The sequence below is a fragment of the Cinclus cinclus genome, chromosome 1 (genome assembly GCF_963662255.1).
Source record: "Cinclus cinclus chromosome 1, bCinCin1.1, whole genome shotgun sequence".
Taxonomy (NCBI): domain Eukaryota; kingdom Metazoa; phylum Chordata; class Aves; order Passeriformes; family Cinclidae; genus Cinclus; species Cinclus cinclus.
In genome coordinates, this window is record NC_085046.1 from 113,424,445 (window position 1) to 113,449,490 (window position 25,046).

Below are 25,046 nucleotides of genomic sequence, written 5' to 3' on the forward strand. Positions count from 1 at the left end.
TCAATCTGATTGGAATCTGAATATGGAAAAGAGGTTACATGGCCTATTTACCCATTCCTGGCAGCAGAAGGGACAAGTTGTAAACACTGATGCTTGTGGGGCTATGAGAAGCTGTGAATTCTTACTGTGAAAGGCAGTGCAGATCTAACAGGACAGGCGATATGGTCCTTACATTGTTCCTCTTGTCCTCTGGCAGAGTAGCTGTGGGTAATTGCTCTCCTGTCATGAGGTCTTTCTAGTATGGATTACAAGTAGATGTGATGTGCTCACAGCTGTGTGGTGTTCTGTAAGAGGCATGAATAAATCCATCCAAACTGAAAGGTGATAAAGGGAGGAAAGCTCATAGAGAGTGCAAGGGATCTTATTGATATTAGCAAACAGGGATGACACAAACACCAGCAGGGATACAATTTGTGTCGCAGGTATACAATATACAGTAGTCTCCTGCTTTGGCTGCTTATAACCGTGTTCCTTGTGTTTTTAGGGCATTTAAGCATGGTGTCTAATCTCATATTGTCATTACAGAGTTCAGTCTCTCACCACACAGCAGGCACAAAATAGCTCAGGAAGCAAGACTCCTTCATGTTCGCCCTTTCAAGTAACATGCCAAAACAACAGCTGTTACCACTTTTAAGATGAGTAATTTGGTGCAACCCATTTCTTACTGTTGCAGCTGGTATTGCTGAAGTACTGCAACTCCATCTGTACAAGTTTGTGCATTTGGCAAAATACTCCTCATTATGAACTTCTGAGTTCTAGGCTGCATCTCCTAAGTGATCAAGGCCTGTGTAGTGTTATGAACTCTCTGGAAAGCTCATCTTTGCCTAAGTTTGTTACAGAGAGATCTAGGCATAGTGACTAGGATTTTATTTATATGCCACAGCATTTATTTTTGGCTGGGGGAGGCACTGTGATTGACTGTGAAATTAAATGATACGAAAATGCACAGACCATGGGACAGAAACTTATTTGTATTAAGAATCTTAATAATGCTATAATTAAAAATTCTTCGCAACAAAGCAATGGATCCTATGTATGTTTCTGATAGAAGCATATTCTATCAACTAGCTGAAATATGTATTTATGTGTCATGAATCAGAGTTTGCCTGGCCATCAATGACTGGAAAACAGGGAAGCAGAAAAGCTAAACTTTATACAAGATATCTTCAGTGAAATTATGTTTAAATGGATCAGGATTTGTCTGATAAAGAATCTAAAGCTCCGCTAGTGGAAAGGCTTCTATTGCCACGTTTGGTCACCATGAAGAAGGAGAAAACTTCCACTATGCCACCTGTAACATCATTCAGGCAGTGCAAGTAGATCAGAAACATGCCATTTCCCCTACTGAAGAAATGTATTTCTTTATAAGATGAAAATTGATGTGCTGAGCAAAGTGCTGCCATAACTAAGGTGAGCGCTGTAGTCTTTCCAAATAGCAAACCCTTCCGACTCCGTACAATGGAGCTGTATTATTTCCAATAACACTGATTTTTCCATATAGAAGGTTCTTCAGTTTGTTTTTTTTTTTTTCTTTCCCCTAAGTTTCAGCCAAAGATTACTGAGGTAAGGTGTTTTCTTAGCATTTATTGCTATGTGCTGTAACAGTACAAGATACTGAATATGTATATTTTCTGTATATATTTTCAACTGGTTGTGTAGACCACAGTGAACATTGCTCTCATTGCAGAATGTCCCTTGTGATGAAGTTCTGCAAAAACCACAGGCTGGCCATCCTTGCCAAGAAAACAGTGACAGATTCAGTCCCTATGACATAAAAATATGTAGAGCCTTTGTTAACCACTGAGGAAATTCCCTATACAGAACATAGAAATATGTCCATGGAACAGCTACAGGAAAAGAAAAAGTTGTTGCATGGGCCCTCATGCTAAAGTACATTTCACTAATACTTGCAATAGCTAACTGGAACTGCTGGTTCAGAATGCAATACCATGACAGCTCTAGGGTCAACAGTTTTTAAAAAATGCCTAATTACCAAAATTGAACCTAGAAAAATTGTCCAAGTAAGCAGCATTTAGGGACTTTGAGGGCAGTAGGTTGTGTACACATCTGTTGATTTCACCATCAATCAAAATATCTGCTCCTCTTAGGAGGAAATGTCAGTTCTCCATTCTTATTTTCTGGAGGAAACCAGTAAAAGTAATCTAGTAATGAAAGAAGTTCAGGTAAGCAGGTCTAACAGCTTTTTTGCTTTCTATGCAAGGCCACTGCAAAGGTAAGTGTCAAAATTATATGGGGTTTTTAATTGCTTTCTTATCTCCTTTGATTCTTCCTACAAATCACATCAGCAGGTCTCATGCCTCAAACTTCATTGGTTTATAAACAGATACTGAGTGACAGATATATTAAAGTTTTCAATTTTCTCATGTTATTTCCTGTGTCTATAAGAAATACATGTAGATCTTCTGACTTTAATCATCCTGGTTATCTTCAGTTTCTTCCCTCTTCAACAGGATGTAGCTGACATATTGGTGCGTGCTGTGATAATTATACAGTCTCAGAAACTGAGACTAAAGTAAGAAAAATCTCTCATAAAAGTTTTTGTTGCTTCTGCCAGAAGCTCAGTTCAGAAGAGTTGGAATGTAACTTGGTTTTGTTTGATGTTGGTATTTTGTCCTCAGAATTTCAGTTTAGTTATCTCTAAAGTTCCTAATTCCTCTAGTTATTAAGTAAATTGGAACAACTCCAGATGAAGGTGATGTGTGCCTGTGTTTGCAGAAATTCTGAAATTCTGAGCACTGTGAAAAATCTTTGTGTCAATGTGTTGCCAGGCTTTTAGTGGCAGTTATTGAACTGAGACCACTCGATTAACTATTTCACTGCTCTTAAAGTGTATAAAAATGTAGATTGGCAAATAAATAGAGAGTATTGTACAGGAAGACATTTTGGGTTGGTCTCATCCTTAGGGAGTTTCTGAAAAGTTGTGTCATCTTTTTCCCTCATCTTCTTGACTGGAACAGCCCACTACACACCAGGAAAAACCCAACATTGGCTTTTGTCCACCAGGGATGAGTCAACCACATGGTGCTTGATTCAGCTCTGCAGTCTCTTTGTCCTAGTGGCAGCTTCTCTTCTGGAGAACAAAAGTAGATGCATTATTGCACTGAAGACTTTTAACACATGTGGGTCGTGTTTTCAGTCTTTTCTGAAATCTGACAGCTTACATGTTGTACATGAAATGAGAACTTGCGAGCGCAGTGAGAAGTAACCAGTGGTTTGTAGTTTCATTTGGTACATTGTCTGATGACTAAGAAGGGAATTTAGCAGATGGTACATTAAGAATGAATAAACAGGTGTGGTTTTCATATAGGATATATTTAAGGTGTGAAGATCTTCTGGGTGGTACATTAAACATGTCCAGAGAAAAGCTAAGAGCAGTCATGAAAGAGAAAACACATTGAAAGCAACTGACACTAAATTCACGTTTGGGGAAAGAGAAGAGTACAGCTCTCCTACTTGTGCCCCTTTCCTTAGGTGACTGATCTGGGCCATTGCCAGAGGCTTCTTGCATCTTTGCCTGAGCCTGTGTGGCAACTCTGTCTTCCTAATCTTTCTTCATTGCTGTTTATGTTTTTCTCTTGCTATTTTAATAATAAAAATAATGACTCATTAACACTGTTCTTTGCAGGTAATCAGGTACTTTAAAAATATTTGATAAAATTGGGATTTATCACAAGATAATTTCTGTGTCTATTGAATCAACCCTCTAAATGTCATACCTTTCCTGATACTTCTCTCAACTAAGCAAAAAGCCACTCGTGTAGGAATCATCAGTGTTTTTCACCTCTCAACAGCAAGGGCTAGGTTTCCATCACACTCATTCCCTTGCTTCAAGGATAGCATGGACTCCTGCAGAAATTACATCATGTCTGAAACTTATCCTAACCTTAACAGTAGTCCTGTCAGGACCATTATCTTTGAGGATGCTTCCTCAACACCATTATGGAGTCAATCACACACCTGTCCTGGCTGTGTCTCCCCCATGCACCCCCAGCCTCCCTATAAGCACGGCAAGCCTTGGCTCTGTGTAAGCCTTGCTGAGTGATAACAAAAACAATTCTGTTATCAACATTGCTTCCAGCACAAACCCAAACCACAGCCCCATACCAGCCACTGGGAAGAAAGTTAACCCGACCCCAGGGTTAAAAAGGGTTAAAAGCAGCACAGCCTGCCAGAAGGACTGGGTGAAGCCTGGGGGGACATGCACTCACTGGGAAATGGAGCTGCAGGGCTGTGCAAATGGTACACAGGCTCAGCCATACCCTGCAACACAGAACCACACACCTTACCAGCTGGAGATGACTTAGCTTCACTGGTAAGCCTACATTGGCCTCTATGGAATTTTCTGGTTCTTCCGTTTTAGCCTGCACAAGGCAGAACATTTTTCTCCTTAATTTTCTTTTTTTAGTAACCCTTAAGGACAGTATTTTCTTTCAAGGCTTCTTTCTGATAAGACATTTTTATTTTTAGACTGTTATAAAAAGACTACAAGGAAAAGAAGTGTGTAGATTTGAACTTGGGTGAATTAATTTTCCTTATTTTTGGTGGGTTTTTAAAATCAATATCTTCAATGATCAGATGCTATTGCTATTGCATTTTTATGTATCAACCAAGTTGAACAATCTGGTTTTGCAGAGAGCTATATGGACAGGTTGTTTGCCTCTCTGAATTGTATGTTTGTGATCATCACAAGACATTTCTGTGAAAGAGAATATTGCATATTCTCAAACACTGAGAATTGTAACATCCTTACAATGAACCTCAATGAGGCTGCTAATGTAGGAACAAGACAATTCTACCTGGTATAAATAAGGGTACATAAACAATGGCCTACTACTGCTCTTTAATTCACTGGACATTAACAAAATGGTGTATTTTTATCTTGGACTACATGTGACTGGTATAAGTTATGCCTTATCTCCTGGGTGAGAGGGTTTTGTTAATCTCATTCTCATATCTTTGTCTCCATGGAATATGCCTTCTGAAATATCACAGCAGTGCATGGATTTTTAATGTATTTTTGACCTATTCATAATCTTTAAGCAAAAAGAGCGATGCTTTCTGTAAAATATTCTTGACCACAGAATATCTGTTCTTCTTAGCAAGAGAACACAGAAACCTGCAGAAAAGGAAGGACCTTTTCTAGAGGGCTCTGTGGGAAGAGACATGAGAAAATTGATTAATCTTGCAACTTCTCCTGGAGGTCATTATACTGGCTGAGACAGTTGGAGTTTCATAGGGATTAAGGTCCAACTACCTGTATATCCCCAGCCATTAAATTTTACCTAGATATCTTTTACCAAGGACAGAGACTTGCGTCAGATTGCATTTGGTTTCTAAAAATACCTAACCTGGCTGCATGGAGAGAATGAGATGGACTAATGGTTCATCACTGCCAAACATTAAAAAAAATATTTAAAACACATTTCTTAAAGGAGTCTCTTGGTTTTTAATTTATAGAATAAAAGAAACACAATCATATTTTACAAGGATATTTGAGTCTCAGTCATAAATACTGAGGGAACTTTCACTGAGAGACTTGTTTGATAGTGTAGGCTCCATTAGCTGGAAGAGAAAGAAATACCAAACTGAATTTACTGACACTCAGCTCATATTTGCTTAGGAGATTGTCTCAGAACAAATGAGTGTGAGACATGTTTATTTTAAGTCTACACAAAATTAGTCCTTGAAAAACTTTTAGATAATTTTTGCATGCTTGTCTAGAGTGACTAGGTGCCTTGCCTTTTTTAACTAATACTGTATTTAAAATATATTTATAATAAATGTACTTGCATGCTATCTAATATAAATAATTGATTGCTTAGAATAAATATTCATCCCCCCAGGCATAAAGCTCACTGAGGACTTAGTCAGCTGTGAGCCTGTTCCAGGTCTTAACATCCATATCATTGACCTTCCTACAGTACCCTGCAGATTTTTTCATCCTACGATTTTAAGCTGTAAATTTTCATCCAAATAAGCAACTGTCTGCTTTTCTGACATACCTACAGCTCTTCCTCTTGTGCTGTGTTCAGCCAGTTGGCATCCACAGCATGTCAGAGCATATCACAAGTGAGGAGGGTTAACCTTTCAAAACTGTTTACCTCCATATGTGACCAGTTTTTGCAGCACTGCAGTATTGTGGCACAACCTCTAAGTATAGCCTTTAGATGTGTTTCTAGGAACATTGGCTTATAAATAAATACAGTTGACAGTCTGCTGATCACAAGCCTATATTTACCACAGAGAAGCTGACATGATGTCATGAAGGATTTGACAATTAACCTTGAAAATTTCCCAAGTATGTTCAACATCTATTGAAATTTTTCTGAATAAAATAAACACTTTTAAAATAAGAAACATATGGCTCAGGGTTCATCCGGATTACAGAAGATAATCACAAACTGTAAAGGGTAAAAAGTAATTTCACTTCCATCAGAATCATGGATAGAATTTCTAAACATTTTCTGGGCTTGTTATTTGATGCTTCAACTGGGTAAACATTAGTGAAGCAATTTGCTATACTGCCGCTTCTTCTGAGCATTTGTAGTAAGCTATTTCAGAAGAAAAGTTGGCCATGTCTACTTTCCCTCCTGCAAGATCATTCTAATGATGCTTTAGTCTTATGCTGGATTTTTCATTGAGTTCTATTCTTTACGTGGGAGCTTCAGAACAGAAGAAAAGAAAGTTCATGAGTGCATGACTGACCAAAGGAAGAAAAAAGATACACAGGTATCTCAGCTGGATAGAGCCCTGGAAACAGCATAGGAAGCTTTTAACAATTAACAGAAGAATATACCACTGAAAACATCGTTCAAGTCTTGGGGAAACTAATTTTCCCAGACAGGCAGTGAACAAGTTCTCAGCAAGTGACTGGGTCAATATGCCCTCAGGTTACATTTCCAAAACTGTAACTGAATTGGAACTGGCACTAAGGATTCAACATAAGGGTTTATTTCGAGCTGTTGTAGGAGTCTTTAACATCAGTGTTATTTTTAGATGTGGAGATCTTGGCCCATACGATGTCATCTGAAGTGCTTTAATGTCTAAATTCCCACTGACATCAGGGGGGTTAAACACTTAATTACTGCTGAGGCTTAAGTCACTTTTGAAACTGGTAACCAGACACTTCACAAATTTCTTATGACGGATTTATCTTGACTCAAATCCTATTGAGTACTGCATTTCCTTTGCACCTTGTTGTACCAGAGGTCAACAAACAAGAAGTTTTATCCTTAAGGGGCAATGTTGGCAAGTACAGCCAGCACAAGGGAGAATTGTATTAAAAACCAGCTCTCTAAGTTCCTCAGCAGTACTCTTTTCCTTCTGTGTGACTATGTGCCTCTACTGAAAAGTACTTCTGGTGAGCCTTCTTTTTCCTCACAGAAAGACTCACAGGTGTTTTCTGATTGCTTACAATGCATTAAACTTTTGCTCAGCTTTCCTCCCTCCCTTACTGTCTTCTCTCACAAACATTTAACCGAGGTGTTTTTCTAAGGCTTTGATGCATTTCAGCTGAGGAAAGAGTCTTGCATTGCTTGGCAGGCTGACCTATTTCACAAACACAGGCAATTACTCCCACCATGGAGCAGCCCTTAATTCACAGCCAGGGACTGCAGAAGAGCTTTCTGGTGTGCAGCAATCCCCTGATGCCCTGGAAGGCAAGCAGCTCTTCCCTCCTGTGCAGAGACAGTGGCCTTGGGAAAGGCAGCGTGGCTACACTCCCCCAAAGCTTGTCAGCTCAATCAATAATCCTTTAAAACTGTCAGCAGCAAAGACAAACCACAGCCACCTTCAAGCTCCTTTAATTTATGCCACGATAACGTGTTGGCAAACTCCCTCAATCCATCCTCCCACTCTGAAGGCCAAGGACCTACATTTCCTATGGCGAATATGTGTGATTATGTAAGTGTCTGTCTTCAAAAGTGCAAAGGGTTCTTTCATTTGTTTCCTCCCAGGAAAGCAAAAATGAGCAAGCTAATTATATTAGCAACTTATTTAATTAATTGACAATTTAGCCAAGGTATGTGGTGTTTGCCTTTCAAGGTGCTGTGGATGCCTGCTGCATTGAGCCCACCTGGATTGGCATCCCATTTTTCCTCAGTTCTGTTATCATGCGTGCCTTATAAAGTCATTTATTATACAAATTGGCTACTTCAATTCCTTTTCCTGGATGGTGTTTGCATTTTTAAAATGCAGTGTGGAGTGCAGTTTGCTCATTAGTCAGTATTCTTTAGCTGTCACTCAAAACGGCTGCATGACTTGATTCCCTTCTGGTTAAAAAAAAATTAACAGAGAAGCTGCCAGTCAAGTTTACCAAACAGTCCAACAATAGAGAAACTGCAAGCCCAGAATATTCTCCAGTTTCTGTAATTAAACACTGAGCAGAGTAATAGAATAATTGGCATTCATTACATGAGTTTAAATGTTCACGTTCTAGACTTCTATTTTGAGGACATTATTACTATGCAATAATAATTCAGTTCAGGTTGGTGATACCTATAATACAATGGCCTCTGTAGAGCTAGAGAAATTTGTTAATATTCTACTTGCAAATATGCCAGTAAAACTGCTGCTTGATTCCTCAATATGCAAAAGTTTTTAAAGACAAGTGGCAAATCTTGAATATTTCAAAAAATAGCTGATTTAAGCAAAGATCCTTATTTAGACAGTGCTGCTATTGAATTGCTATTTAAACATCAGAGCTCACCCTGTATAGCTCAGAAGTTCCAAATGTGGATGTGGAATGTGCCATTGGCCAAAAATAATAAATTCAAATTGCAGTGTTAGATTTAACTGAGTACATCAGATAACATATTTTTTAAAGGCCCGTAAGGGTTTAGTGAACCAAATTCTGCTAATGACCCATAGAATCTATGCTCATAAATACCCAGACCTCAAGTCTCTTTCAAATGAGGAAAGTCACTGAGGAATTTTTTGCATCTGCAAAACTAATCTAAGAAGAATTAATTCACCTAATGGTTATTGCCAGTGAATGAGCACAAAACCCATTAGAAATTTCTGTGCACAATGTGAACTCTCGAACAAATATATCACCACTGTGATAATTTTGTGAATGGGATCTAAGGTTGGAAAAACTCCAGGAACACATCTCTCACCCAAAGGCATGCCAGTGTTTGCAGCACGCATTCTCAGCATGCTTGAAATGCAGTGGTGATGCACTGTCTTGGGTGAGCACAGGTGTGAGGCATCATCTCCAGTTGTAAGAAGATAAACTGAGCACTTCTTGATTTAGAATGTAGAAAACTGCTAAGCTGGTAAGACAGCTTGATTTATATAGCTCTTGAGAAATGCAGTTGTGATAATTCTGAATTGTACTTGCTAGCCAAGTGCTTGAAAGATTGAAATAAATAAATGTCACTGCCCACAACTGTAAAAAGCATAATTCAAAACCTTTCTCTCCTTCATGCTTTCACCTATTTTCAAAGCCCAGTTGCTTTTGATAGATTAAGTGGGACTCAACTGGCTTCCAAATTATACAAGTTTTATATCTTTTTGGTAAACTGATTGTTCAGGAAAGAAGTTTCTGAAGATCCAGCTCAATGCTGATAAACCAATGTCTGCAGTGCAGGCACAGATTGTAGCACAGATTGGCTCGTGGGCAGTGGTGCTCAAGTCCACTGGGAAGCACAGCACCAGTGCAGGCAGATCATTCAGTGTTTGAAAGTTTAGCCAAGGAGTCTGCTGCAAACTGGTACTGAGGTGCCACTGAAGCCATGCTCTTTGTGCCTGGGATAATAGACTCTGCTTTAAAACTCCTGGGTTCCTACTCTTGAAAACACTTTGTAGGTTGGTATTTCAGGCAGTTCCTTTTCCTCATTCAGTTCCTTTTTCTCTGGTTCATGCATCAGGAAAATGGATGTCATACTGACATTCTTCATCAGCTATTTTAAGAATAATGCAATGACTACAGAGAATACTAAAATATTTCGAGAAAAGGTCTTAGATCTGCAAAGAATTGTTAAATGTCCCATTCATGGGAATATGCACATTCTGGGAGCTAGTGTTGCTCCTCTTGAAGAGCTTAGAGGAATACAGTGGAGCTATAAGGGGGAATTTTTTCACCTTTTCAGCATGGATAAAGGAGAGGGAATCTTATACTGGGGACAGAAATAATGTGTTTTACTAACTGAATATTGTCAGCTATCATTTTTTGTACAAACATCACTTGCATTTCTCAGAAGCCTCTTAGGTACTCAGTTTATGAACTCTTTGCACTGAGAATAGGTTCTGTTAAGATCATGCCTATGACTTTAACTATTTTAATGTTAAATTATTAATTTATGGATTTAGGTACTCTGTGAATAGCATAAATTATTTTAATGCAGACAGAAACACAGTGTGACAGCAAATAATTACAAATATATTCCTGCAGTCTACGGAACTTTACCTGATTACTTGACTATTGTATTCAGAGTTTCCTCACCTCATTATGAGAAAGAGGTAATAAAAATGTATAGAGGCACTGAGCAGGGGTTATTCTCATGACATAATTTAGGAAATAGGAGTGCTAGTCAGAACAGGAAAAAGTGAATTGAAATGCCCTAGATAATGAAGGCTGCTTTGAAAAAACTAGGAAGCAGTGCATATCCTTGCTGACTTGATAGTTACTCACACAAGCAGACCTTTGTTCTCAACATGACATCTTGTATTAAAATATAAGACAGGTAACACTGGTAAAGCTTTCTTTAAAATTAAGAAGAATATTAGTTTCCTATGAAATTCATTCCTGTAGCAGGATCTTTTAACAAAAAGAAATTTAAAACATAACCACAGCTAACAAGTCTTTAAAAAACCCTGTCTGTTTAAAAAAAGCAGATGAGCTGGCTCGGGGGGAAGCCTGAAGAGCAGCAAGTAGGTGTGACCTGTGTGTGACTACAAACAGGCTGGAAACCAGAGCAGTGATCTGCTGGTTCAGGATGCTGCTGCCAAGAGGTGTGAGCATGAGAGGGCAGCTCTCTGGTTTGGTGGTCTGGTGGACCACGACACATTCCTGAACCAGACATCTCTGATCTCAATGCTCCAGTCATCAAGAGGTTTTATCTAAATGCAGATACCTGGGAACCCTGTCCCAGTTCTGGGATGGGTACAGGGATGTGGACATAGCAGATGTGATGGACATAGGACAGGACGAAGAGGGCTGAAAGTCTGGAGCACCTCTACAGAAAACAAATACATCAGCTGGGAAACCTGTGGGAAAGCAAGAAATATACGGAGCATTGGGAAAAAAGCAGTCTGAAAACCTTGCAGATGGAGTGACAAAGAGAAAAGGAAGGTGTCTCAGGGAGCCTTTGGGAGGGACGTGGCACTGAATCCTTTTGGGGTCAGAAACAGTAGAAGGAAAATATGTAGAACTGAAATGACCAATATGTTTAATCTATGGTTTATGTTAGTTATTTTGTGAGAGGAGAAGAAAGAGTTGAGTATCTCAGAAAGATAAATTAAATCACACCCTTTCCCCTCAACAGACATTGATTTTCGAGAACAGAATAAGGAGAGCATCTAAACAACTTTGTATTCTTATATTGTTCTAAACATAATCAGAAAAAAATGTGTCTCCTGCTTCCCAGATCAAGTTAAGATTTGAAAAAAAAATAATAATTTAACTATACTTGGTTATTGTAGAACTGTTGTGTCTATTCCTTGGCTAGAATCAATGTCCATAATATGTTGCTTCAAAACAGTCAGAAATAGTAGTAGAAAAATCTGACACTCATTACAGTATAACCAGGCCAGAAGTGCTAAGAGTTCAAATTAAATGCTGGGAGTTCAAAATATAATTAATCTTGGTATCCTAACATTAAAACTTGTAGAGACATAGAGGCAATCTACATGCACACTGAATGGATTTCTGATTAATGTGTAATATTTTTTCCCACCAGTGCCGGAGAGTTTGGGGAAAGGTATTTTGCATGTGCTCTAGTTAGAGCCACAATTATTAAAAAAAAAAAAAAAAAAAAAAAAAAGTGCCTAACCTATTTATTTAATCTCTGTGTGGAAGATCATTTACTCAAATAGATCATGGCACATTTTTTTCTCTAACTGGCAATCTGAACTCTTTGAAGTGTTTCATATTACCTTTCAAATCTCAAAATGTGATATTAGTTTGCCAGGGTGTTTGTTAGTTTCTATTCTTTTTTTGACAGTGTGTTTATGGCATGGCTCAGAGGGCTTTCTATGAGCTGTTTTCTAAAGAATAGTTATGTTTATAATTGACTGAGAGGTATGAGTTATCTAAGTGCAGTAGTAGCAGAGATAAGATATTTTTCTGCAGGCTGAATGAAGAGTCATTCACGGCTGCACATCCAAGCAACCATCAAAGCTGAAGGGAAATAACATTTCATCACCTTCCCCCAGGTGAGGGCACGCACACTATCTGTTTCCTCTCCAAATCAAAATTCAGAATAAAGGTATTCTATTAGTAGTCTAGCATATTCACCAGTATGTTTAGAACTACTGCTTCCGGGCTTTTATCAGTTGTTGCTACTACTGCTGATGTTGAGAAAAATTTTATATCAAATCGTTTAATTAGGTAACTGTTCTCGACTGATGCTTTGTTGTTGTTTTTCTCTTGGTTGAAATGTCCTGGTGATGTGAATTGACAACTTCTTGATCATCAGTGTCATAAAAGTGCCTTGCTAATCTGCTGTCACATTGTATCAAAAAAACAATAAATCAAACAAATATCAGGTATGCAGCCGACTGTCACTTTCCCCTTTGTGGCTGCAGAGAATCTGATTTAGAGTCACACTGGTGTAAAACGAATATAATTTATCTGCACTTCGAGGTAGATGTTCAGTGATCTTTAAAACATGATCTAAGTCTTTGAGTTCGATTTGCAGGGCCCTCTTTGTGTTCTATGTCCAGCCTAAACTATACCACGTTCCAGCCTGGAGAACCCTGTGTGTATGTCTGTAGACACTGAAACATTACATTTTAACTAAATATTGGAGAAGCAGATGAGTTCAAGAAAAGGACAGTGCCTATTAACATATGTTCTTCAAGCAGCAAAAGTAATGAAACCTTATTTCCTGCCTTAACCACTGCCCTGAAAATATATACATTTTTTTCTCAGATCCCCTGGGTTGTCACACTGTGCTGTTCACTCCCTTCTTTATTCTGAGTTCTCTCTCATGACTTTGGGTTTGGATGGCTAAAAGGCAATATCTGCTGGGATTAGCTCAAAGTTACATCTTTGTGAATTTGCCAGCTGCCAGGGACATATTTATTCACTTACTAATTGGTCCCTAGCTGTTGCAATAAAAATGCCTGAAGGCATAAAAATGCTTGAAATTCAGGCATAAAAATGAAATGCCTGAAGTCTGCTATACTTTAAGTGGGAACATTTCTTTGGGCTCTTCTCTAGCTGCCATCTTCCCTAAACCTCACAGAACTCAGTATCTTTGAGACATCTGTTTCCGTGTCAAATTGTGTTGAAATCAGTAGGTCATTCTTAACAATTGCCATGGAGCAGACTGATGTGCAGATGCATAAAGAAACAAATCTAAAATTTTTGAAAGGAAGTGTGCACATAAATAAACTTTAATATAGATTATCCTGACTTTAATTCAGCAGAAAATAATAGAAATGTAAACTCTGTACTCAGGTAAGTAAGAATTAGAAGTGAGATAGTAGAATTCTGCAAACCTTTTTGTATTGGATATCAGGTCTTGTTACCCAGACCTGTTATCATTCACTGACAAGCTCAGAAGTTAGAATGATAACAGCAACTGTAATGAATAATGTATACAATTTTTTTTAAAGTTCATGTGACTTAAAACCACATGAGATCTTGAAGCAGGAAGGAGTAGAGCTCATATGAAGTGCAGTAAAATCTGTCATCTAGATGGATATGAAAATTAGGAAAGAATAAGTGAGGGAGTGCTCAGGAGCATCTAGTAAATGTATGTCCTTGCTCTCATCTTGTTTGATAGTTTTATGGATGATGACATGTATTATTTGCCAGCTGGATTTCCAGTGGCTGTCATTTCCAGGCTTTGCACAGGGATGTGAGGGTAGCTGATAGTGCTTAGGACAGCTGCCATCACAGGCTGATCTGACTGGTCAAAAGTATCACAACCAACTCATTATGGTTTAATACAGAAAGCCTTATTTTACAATCAGAAACACAGACTACACCCGTAGGATGGGAAGTTCACTCTCTCAGAAAACAGTAGTTCAGAAGATGGCATAGCAGAAGAGAGAAAAGCTTTTTTGTGAGATATCGGTGTCAAATTGAGGCTTTGAACCTCATATTGATCCATGGATGAAGAGGAAAAAAGATATACAGTAGACACGTTAGAAAGACCAAGCCACTTTGAACACCACCAATAAGACCACTGTGCCCTGTTCTGTGGCTCGAACTTCCTGGAGGAACGAGCTACTCAAGGAAACTCAAAGGACAGGAAGAAAATGGTCTCAGGGGCCATCAATCAGCCATTGGGATATAAGTTTTTTAGAAACTCCTAAGCCTAGAATTTTGAGGAAAGGTTGAAGAAGTAATTAAATCACTCTGTCTGGGTACTTATGCATTTGGAAAAAAAAAGCTTAATAACAGGAGCCAGGGGAACTTTTTTAATTTTCTAGACAAGCAGCAGAAATGGAAATTAGATTAATTTAAACTTGCAACAAGGTGCAAATTTTTGGCACAAACCACAGATAAATATTGGAAAAGGTTTTCAGGGGAAATGTTGAGTCATTATTTTGCTTGTTGTATTCAAATTGCACCAGTTTTTCTGTCTGCGTGTAGTAAATAACTCTAGATATGCCATACATACAGAATGTGTGCAATGCTTACCTGCATATAACATGTGTATATATTCTAACTATATCAGACATAGGTTCTAGACATTCCTTACTGATAATGAACAACTTTGCAACTAATATTGAAGATAAATATGTAAATATGAGACCTAAAATAAACTAAGCATGGAATGAGTTGGAAGCAGAATTAATCTCCACAATGCACTGAATATTCTTCAAAGCAGTTTGTTAGACTTTTCTTCAATTTACATTATCTTCACAGTAGGTGGAAATATGGATTTTCTTTTGAGATGGAGGAGAAGAGGTTAGTGACTACTTTTCTACTAACAGAAAAATAAGTCTATTGAATGAATTATTGTGAAAATACACTTGAACTTTTTAAAAGTGAAATAAATATAGCAAAGAGTTTGATCCAAAGGAAACTTCTTCATGTGCTAACTAATATGAGCTAACAGCTCCAGTTTTTCTTTTGCTAAGTGGGATTGAACAAATACTAAATTGATTTCTTTTTCAGAGTGACACTAATTGTGTTTTGTTCCAGAGTATCATATCAGGCATTATCCTCGACATCTCTTGTGAGCTTAAAGAAGTTTAAAAAACAAACACAAAAAAAAATGCTACATATACAAAATATTTCTTAAAGAAATTGTGTCAAATAAGGTACTAACTTCAGACTGATTTTAATGTGCAAGTGGGAGACATATCAGTTCCTTAATGAGATCTGAAATTTATCCCCTTTCAGAAAACCAATATGAGCCTATGAACCACTGAAAGCCAATACCAAAATCATGACTTAAGGAGATTTAAGGGCCCCATGCTATCTTTGTGGGGAGTCAATATTTTTTTCCAGTGACCTGGTCCCTTGTTATTGATTTGTAACAAAACTTAGTACAAGATATTTGGGATATTTTTTATGCCAAAATGCATCTTGGTTTTTAGACTTGTCTGTGTTGGATTCTGGCCACAGCTAGTGCAATATCTTAAAAAAATAAAATCTCTGGTGTATTTAAAATATTGATTTAGCTCTTCCTTTTCCAAATCCTCAGCAGGCATTTCTAGACCCAGAGTGATAGTGCTATTTGTAGTTTAGGATACTCACTATATCTTGAAAAAAATACTCAGAAGAGATAGTTAGAATTTGCCAGATACTATTTCTGGTATGTTCTACCATGTTGCAGCCAGTGTGATCACTTCAAGCTGTTTTGTTTGTAGGATACTTGTGGAAGACATGCCAGAAATCTTGATTAATAATGAAATATAGATCTCTTTCACCAGCTCCTTTCAGGCTTAGGAAAATTGTCTTCAGCTATTTAGTACTGAGGGCTTCTGGGTAAAAAAACTTATGCCCTGGAAACTTAATTTCTAAAACTCTGAAGGTCCATGCAGTATTATGCTTAAGTCATTTGAACCCTACAGAACTTCAGCCAAATTGGTGGCTGAAAACCAAAGGTAGATACACTCAGACTGAAAAACAAAAAAAAAAAAAGTGTATATTTAAAGTTAAGGTAAATAACCCTTGAAAGGATGTTCTGTTTCCTGCTTGAAACTTTCAAATTTTTATTCACTTCTTCGAACACAGGTATAGGATTTACTCAGTGTTCATGATGCAATGCTTTGTGACTTGTATTTTACACTTATTGTTACTGTGCTATCTCACTTTCAATATATCTCTAATCTATGAAACACATTACTGAAGTATCAAATTTTTTACATGTTTCACTAAAAAAATTAAGATGGTGATTTTTTTTGTGACTATGTTAAACTAAAACAAAAATAAAAATTAGAAGTACTTCCTTTTCCAGAGCTTGTACTTTTCTCTACAGGCATTGAAAATCTGTATTTGTAATAAGCTTTGAATTCTCCTGGGTATTCGGTGCATTCTGCTCCCACATCCTCTCATTAAATCTCAGGAAATAATGTGACAGTTTTGATATTCTCAGATATCCATTCTTGAGGCAACCAGTACGTTGTAGGTCACTGGCAGGTGGCAAGACACCCTTCAGAGGAAAGAGGTTTTACAGAATTTTAAGGAATGTTTCATGTGTCCCTGTGCAAGGAAAAAAAATAATTTTCTTGAGTGGTCCTGGAAGGAGCAGGTACCACCTGGCCTCTAAAGCCATGACCATATGTACAGGTTGTGCATGCAAAAATATATTGGCATGAGGTGACTCATGTGATGGGTTGACCTTGGACTGCAGTCAGACGTCCACCTAGTTATTCATTTACTCTGCTTCCTCAGCAGGACAGGGTGAGCAAAGAGGATAAAAAACCTTGTGGGTTGGGGTAAAGGCAGGGAGGTACTTCACCAGTTACCACCACAGGCAAAACAGATTTAACTTTTAATATAATTCATTGACAGTGAAAACACATGTGGATAGTGAGAATCAGGGACAAATTATTCCCTTTTTACCTTTTTCCTGTACTCCCTTTTTACCAGAATAATCTTAATTCTTTCATCCCTGACCCTTCTGCCTCCACCTTCCATGTGGCACAGGATGATGGGGAATGGGGAGTAGCAGTCAGTCCATACCATTTTTTTCTCTCCTACTTCTTTCTCTTCACACTTTTCCTTTGCTTCGGCATGGTATTCCTCCTACAAGGTACAGCTCCTTCAAGATAAAACTGCTCCAGTGTTAGCCCTTCAAAGGCCATACTTTCCTTCAAGAAATATCCATGGGCTGCAGGTTGTAAATACTCTCCATCACAGTTCTTCACAGGCAGTGGGAAATTTCCTGCTCTACCACGATACTCTCCCAGAGTTGCCTGGAGAACCTCAGCCCCTTCCTTCTTCTCTCACCTTAGTGCTTACACAGCTGCTTTCTCATCCTTATTTCCACCCCCCTCCTCTACCTATTAGACATTTTTAAATGTCTGTTCTTAAATCCATTTTCCAGAGGCACCAATATATTAGCTCATTGGCTCAGCTGTGTCTTGTGGTGGCTCACTTTGAAGTGGCTGGAAACTGGCTGGAAACACCTGTGTCCCTCATGGGACAGGGTCTGACCTCTCCTCATGGAGGCCACCCCATGTGTCCCCCTGCCAAAACTTGGGCATCTGACACCCAATTAGAAAACAGTTAGAAAACAATTAGAAAACAGTTTCATTGAGAATTGATTAGGAAACCAAGACTGTTTGTATTACCACTGTGCTTTCACTTCAACAGATTTATTTCCAAATTTTGTACCATTTCAGTTCTAGTTTTGTACTGTTGCTCTGAGAGTTGTTAGTCCAAAGTTTTGGGTTTTTTTCTTGCCCTTTTTTGATGTGTGGGTTCAGTCCACACCTGCACTTGCACCAAGCCAGCCACCAATATCTGGCAGGCCCCTTCCCTGTGAGCTGAGAAGGATGGCATAAAAACCTTGGGGCAGATAACACAGTGATTTTGCAAAAGAAACAAATGCTAATACAAATTTTCTCCCTATTTGTGCTCATGCACTCTCATAGACTAAGTAGATAGATATAGATATAGATATAGATATAGGTATAGATATAGATATAGATGTAGATGATATAGATCTAGATATAGATGATATAGATATAGATAGATAGATTAGACATAGACGACATAGACATAGACATAGACATAAACAGACATAAAATTGTGTATTCTTTAATAGAAGATTTACATAATCTAAATTACATTTACTGTGTACATCTTTGAGGGGGGGAGGGTCACTTTAATATTTTTCCAAAGGATTTCCAATTTTAAAAGTTCCAGTTGATCCTGTTAGATACCGTGGAATGAAAATCTGTGTGGCTGGTTCCTCCAAATCAGTGAAATACGTGAGGATAGAATTTGTACACAAGCTGTGCACACAAAAAGATGTAAAAGCTCGACAGAAGAGTACTGGTGAAATCACAGAAGTGTGGACCAGCAGAAAGACGTTTCCTCAAGAGTTAAGTTCTAACAGGATTTTTCAGATGTCTAGTAAACTCCATCTTTTTCTCTTTCTCCTGGTGGGAGGCAGGGAGAAGGGCTTCTGCTGCTGCTGCTGCCACTGGCACTGTGGCAGGTGTCTGTGCACACAGCACATTGGACAGAGCAGTGCAGGTGGAGCTATCTCCCGTAGATGGTGCCCTGTATTTAACTTAGCATTAGGTTGATGTTTCTTAAGAGCTAATGGCAGGGGGTTTGTTCTGCTTGGGGTTGCTGTAACCTCCAAATAATCCCTTGGATTCTGTAAGCTACTTGCAGCAAGCTCAAGCCATTGAGAGCCCTGAAATGTAGAAATCATGGAAATGAGCCTGGAGTCGGTGGGTATGTTAGTGCTGCACATATTTCACTGGAATAAAAGACACCAAATTACCTAACAGACAAGGAGTCTAGCTGTGAAAGTACAGAATCTAAGTTTAGATTTCTAAGAGGCAAAATGATCTCATGCTGTCTTGCCAAGACTGGCAGCACACAGACTGCACACATGAGTGCCTGGCACTTGTCACTGCCAGTGAAGGACTGGACTTGATTGGTAGCTAGTAAGGACTCTGAAACTTAAAGTTTTAAGTATTACACATCTTTAGTAGAGCAAGAAACTAATAAGTCTTTGAAAAATGTAATTGAAAGGGAAGAGATCACCCAGCATGTGAGCTGGTATGTGGCCTTAGCTGGGGTATTCTGGCAGTGAGACTTCCATTCAAGTATCTGAAAGAGCCAATTACTTCTACAGATAGAGGAGAAGGTAGTGGAGCTTTTGGTGTCTGTGAAGAGAGATCTCAATTACTTACTGTGGTCTTTTGAAAGGCAGGAGAGAGCCAACTTTCATGGTTCTTGTGGTCCCTGCATACCAAGTTGCCTCTCTTTATCTGTGTTGATTTTATTCATAGTTTCTAATACAAGTCCTGAAACATTAACAACAAAAACTGGGTAAAATAATTAGTTTGGATTCAGGGACAAGGCAAAGGGAAATTGTGCTTGATTTTATCTTGAAAAAAAATTATGACCATCATCCATATATTTAAAGTTATGACCAGGATTACTGCTCATCAGAAGTTTCTCAGCACTGTCTAACAGTTAGATTTGCTAAGGTGGCTAAGACACTGAGTGCAGCAAGGGATAAATCACTAGGCAAGTGTTCTGTACAGACCCTAAGAAACTGCTAAAGATATATACAATAAGCCAAACCTTTTCCAGTAAACCCTGGTCCTCTACACGGAGTCCGAACCACTACTGGTAAAAAATTAGGAGTAGGTAAAATGGATAAGGATGAAAGTAATACAATACATAGAGCATTTCTTGATTTTCAGGGCAATGACAAGTTGTTGTGGAGAGGCAAATTAAAGAAGCAGCTGGAAGTTGTAACATCAGAAGAGTCTATTGAAAGCAGCTGAGATGAGTCATGGGAGAAATTCCTATATATATGCTAGCATGTTCTATGAGTATTGTGCAACACATAGGAGGAGTAATATCAGGTGTAATTCTCACTTACATTTCAACATGGAAGTGTTCCTGATACCCGTTATCCTGCATTCATCCGCCTCTCCCTTGTGGTGGGAGAAAATTAAGCTGAATGTTGGCAAGCTGATGAAACCATCTATGTTGCCTTGAAAATCCCCAACTATGAATGAAGCCCGTGGCAAAAACTGGAAATTTGAACTACTGGAGACTCATCCTCAGACACTGACACTCCCATGTTTGTGGGTAGCAAAGAGTCTGAGTATAAAACCACAGGAGTGGAACATTTCTGTAGGGTGCCGTTTCAATCTAGACACAATCAGATGTAGAGGGAGCCAAGAAAAAAGTCCTTTTCTCACCCCAGAAAGCTTATTTCAGCTGAACAGCAAGCCTTTGATCTTGATTTAGGATAGCTAATGTATGACAAACTTGCTAATGTGGGAAGTAATAGGATTATTTTGGCAACATGCTTATGGGGAAATAACCCCGGTGAGGGCAAGACTTTATATTGTTGTCCCTTTAGAAAATAGGAACACATGAAACAAAAGTAAGATTCATCTTAAGGTTTCACCTCACAGTATTGGTCAGGGAATGAGATCCATGAGAATGAAAAACTTACTAATGACCTGGACATGTGGCCCTTGATATGACCAAAAGCTGCCCTTAAAGTCTTCCAAGCCTCCTGTGTACTAAACCACATATGGAAGCACAGTATGCACACCATGACATACACTGCTGTCATACACTGTGTTTGAGAACAAAAGAATTCATGCAGAAACCCATAGACTAATGTCAAGCTGCCTGCAAGGCTGCCTCCACGTGAATTTTTATCTTGTGCCTGTACTTGCAGAGCAGCATGGCAGAAGATGTGTAAATACAGCAAGACAGTTTGTGAAGATGGGGGGATGCAGTCATGATATGCTGTTTCCTAAAGGACTAAGATATGAATATTAGAGATGCTTGGCTTTGGTTCAGAGAAGCACCTGGAAGCTTGGATGCATTTAATGTCACTTCTCAAGTTGAGAAGGAAAATCAAAAAATAGGCTTTCTTAAAATAATGTTTCAAAGTCTCACATCCCAGGCAATGTTGTCACACCTAGATGTCCTGCTGCATTTGGTATTCCTGCTTTTAGATTAATTTACTCTGGGAAATGGTGAGATGAGTACAAGTTTTAAAGGAAGGATGAAGCAGACAGACGCCTTGGCAGGAGTTTGATTTCTGAAATCAGATTGAATGTCAAGGAGCACTTTCTTAGATCAGTTCATTCATTTGTAGGGTTTCCAGCTGACTCGAGCTGTTCTGTCCTTTTGCAATATAGGATTTATGTACTGATATGATTAGAAAAAAAAGTAATTATGGACCTAGATATACCTGTAGTCTTTCAAGTCCAAATCAGGTTTCTCACAAATGCCATTGAGGAGAACTCCATTGATTATCATCTAGTTATTTGTGCTTCCTTTCTTCCTTGAAACAATATTATATTTGTGAATGTATTCATCTCTCTATACATTATTTTTTGCTTCATATGTGTTTGCTTTCACTTGTGAAAGTCGTGTGGGTGAGATTTTTATGATGTCTTTAAGGACCTGTAGTTCATTGTAGTGTATTATGTTCTAAAATTAACGTATCCTTAGAGAAATGCCACAATCTATAAAATGCAAGCATATATCATATAGGGAGAAATTATTAATTTCAGAGAAAGAACTTTAAATTATGATTCAATCAAAGCAATTCTGTTCTTTGTGTATCAGACAGAAAGTCTGATAGACTCTCACTATGCTAAGAACATCTGAAACTCATCTGTAATTAAAAATATGTCATCACTTTACACAAATATTATCATTAAGGAATGTAAACCATTCACAGAATAAAAGAGGTTCAATTGTATTTTTCACTCAAAACAGATTATAATTAGTTCCTGGGAGAGTGTTTTCCTGATACAATGCACTATTTTCTTGCTGTCCTGACTGTTGTGAATGGGCTGTGCTGCAAAGGCTGGAAGTGGGTAGGTACACTCCCACTCTTTGCTATTTAGAGTATTTCAGATGTCCACTCTAGGACCATACAAAAGCATCCCTGTGATGATGCAAATTGTGATGGTTTTCCTGTGCGAAGCCTGCACTTCTTTCCTCTTCAGGAACAGAAATTTAGAGATCAAATCATATACTGCAGAAAATGTTTCAAGGTTCAGCTTTAGAAGGGAAAGAAACAGGAACGTGCGTTCCTGCTTCCTAAGGCAATTTTAGAGAATTGTTGCTTCCTTGTTCTTCTAACAGTCTGTAGTGGATGAGCATACAGTTGCTTGTGTACATATTCACTGGGAATGGCTATTTAGTCTTAATTTCCAAGATCAAGACCCTAAATATAAGACTCCCATAATTCAAGAGAGTCGAATACACCAGAAAGCTGCTGCAGTGCCCAAAAAAGTGTGCAGAGACTGCAGATGAGCAAGAGAGAAAGCTGGTTCTTGTTCCTCATGAACCGTGGCTCCACAGGTCTTATCCAATCTCTGTTTCTGAGTGGCAAATAAGTGTTCCTGACTACACCTGCATTGCAAAAGTTTTGGTTTGATAGTAGTAGAAATTTAGATCCTCTTTGAAATAGAGATAGAGGTTGATATGAACATATACTCAGCAAATGCATCAATATGTTCTAACTAATGAATAATTCAGTCAGTGCTACAATAACTCACTTTATTTCTACCCATTCCCAGCAAATTATTTACATAGTGACATTTACTAGCAAACTGCCATTTGCATCACTTTTATATCATTCTTCTCATTGTTAACTTACTTTCAATAATTCTTCAGTGCTTGGTCTCATCAATAAAGCAAAATGGATGGAGCCCATGAAGCATTTAACTTTATCTTAATTCTATATTCCTTAATACCATTGCCAATAGCCAAGAACAGGTACATAATATATTAACTGGCAATTCTTCCCTTTTGTACATTCCCTTGTCCCCTTTTCTCCTGTATTTCAGTATCCCTGAGTTTGTTCTGTATAAGCAGAGAATAATTCCCTATTAATCACTATTTAAATAACAGAATTACATAGCTATTGTACTTGTTTCTTTATGTCCCAGACAATGACTATGAATTAATTATCATTAGAATAGTGGAAATTCCTATGAATTTAACATTATATTCTGTATGCATTATTGAATGATTTTACACTTCCTAATGCAAAACTGATGATATCTCTACAAACCTCTGGGGGAGTGTGTGAGGTCATTAAAGTTAGATTTGCAGAGAAAATACATGGATTTCTTGCTCACGTTATTTTTTCCTATGCTGACAATGCTATTCTTGAGTTCTTGTTCAGAGTGGTTTGTTAGTATTGAAAGATTCTTTATCCTATTCATCTACCTTTCCCAGTTTTTCATTTCATGAGGGAAATGAACTGTGTTTTTGCAATACTTAAAACATTCCTACAGGAAAACAAGAACTTATATTTTCAGCTCCCAGGGTTGTCATCAGAGATAATGGATACAGAAAGGCAGCCCAGTGTGAAAAAGTAAATATACATGTCAGAAATGAAAATACCAATTTATACCATGTCTCTTTCCTGTCTACATTGCTAATAGCTTATTTTCTCCCTGAAGGAAGATTCCAGAAGTAACTTCGGTGGTTTTTTTTCATGCAGACATCTGCATGGGAAGAAAAATAATGAATTTTATTAAAACTTCTCCCCGGAATCCTAAGTTTTCTCTATATTTCTTCTGATTGCTTGTTATTATTTTTATTTTTAAAATGAGGGGGTTTTCAATTCATGTATTCATAGGAGCTCACAACATTATTAGCACCCTTCCAGAGAGGGAGAAACACTGGCAAACACAATCCCACCTAAAAACAATGAAAATCTCTATACTACTTGCTGAGCAAAATCTAAGTGTTCTAAACCAAGTGATTTGTTTAAATAGATTTTATCTCCATAACTTACTTTTTTCTCCTTTAAAATAACCTCTTTTTTGTTTTCTTTCGAAGTAAATCCCAACATGTATTTAGGCTTAAATTTACCATTTTCTCTTAATACAATATCTTAAAATTTATACTACTTAAGTAATATATTCTTGATTGCTAAGTTCTAAAGAAAGTTGTTTAAAAGGAAAGAAAAATACTGGCTATGCATCCAGAACCAAAGGTTGTTGAAATTATTAAAGAGCTTTTAACACCAGACAAAAGAAATGTATTCTTCATGTCAGCTTGATTTACTTCGATAACTAGCTCAAAGTTAAGGAACTGGTTAGAAATAGAATAAGCTGAAGCATCATTATCTTTAAATAGTCTATGAATAAATTCTCAGTCTGGGATCCTGAGACTTATGAATTCATTCATTAGCTGTATGTAAAATTAGCTTTGGTAGTAAACCAGTTTAAAATATAAAATGCTTGATACATTTTTTTTCCTCTGTATACAACATTTATTGCAATTTTATTTAAATAATAAATACACTTGAAAGGCAAGGATTTTGCATTTCAATTGCAATTCCCATTTCCATCCAAAGCAGCCAGATACAAGTTGTAAGCAAATAAAAATTAATCTTCTAGTAAAGAAGAATTATCATTAATTTCCACCAGAATGCTATGTAAGTATCTATCATTTGAATAATTATGCTGAATATTACCATTTTTGAAATGGGAATGTAAGGTGTTTTTCTGGTAGTATATGGAAGCAACAGATTAGTTTAAAAGTCAGGTTCATTTCAAAGCAACATTTTTTTCGTAAATTTACCTACCAACAAGAATCAAATTCCCTTGAGGAGGAAAGAATAATACACATTTAAAATAAGCATAGAAACATCTATTTTTTAAATGATTGTTTTACAGTTTTTGAATTTTCACAAAACTGATTT

General features: G+C 37.7%; 1 protein-coding gene across 1 annotated transcript in view; it reads left to right on the plus strand.

Annotated features, from left to right (window-relative positions):
• The window catches only part of XKR4 (XK related 4), a 208,505-nt gene that overhangs the window by 181,640 nt on the left and 1,819 nt on the right, over positions 1-25,046 (plus strand). The window lies entirely within an intron of this gene.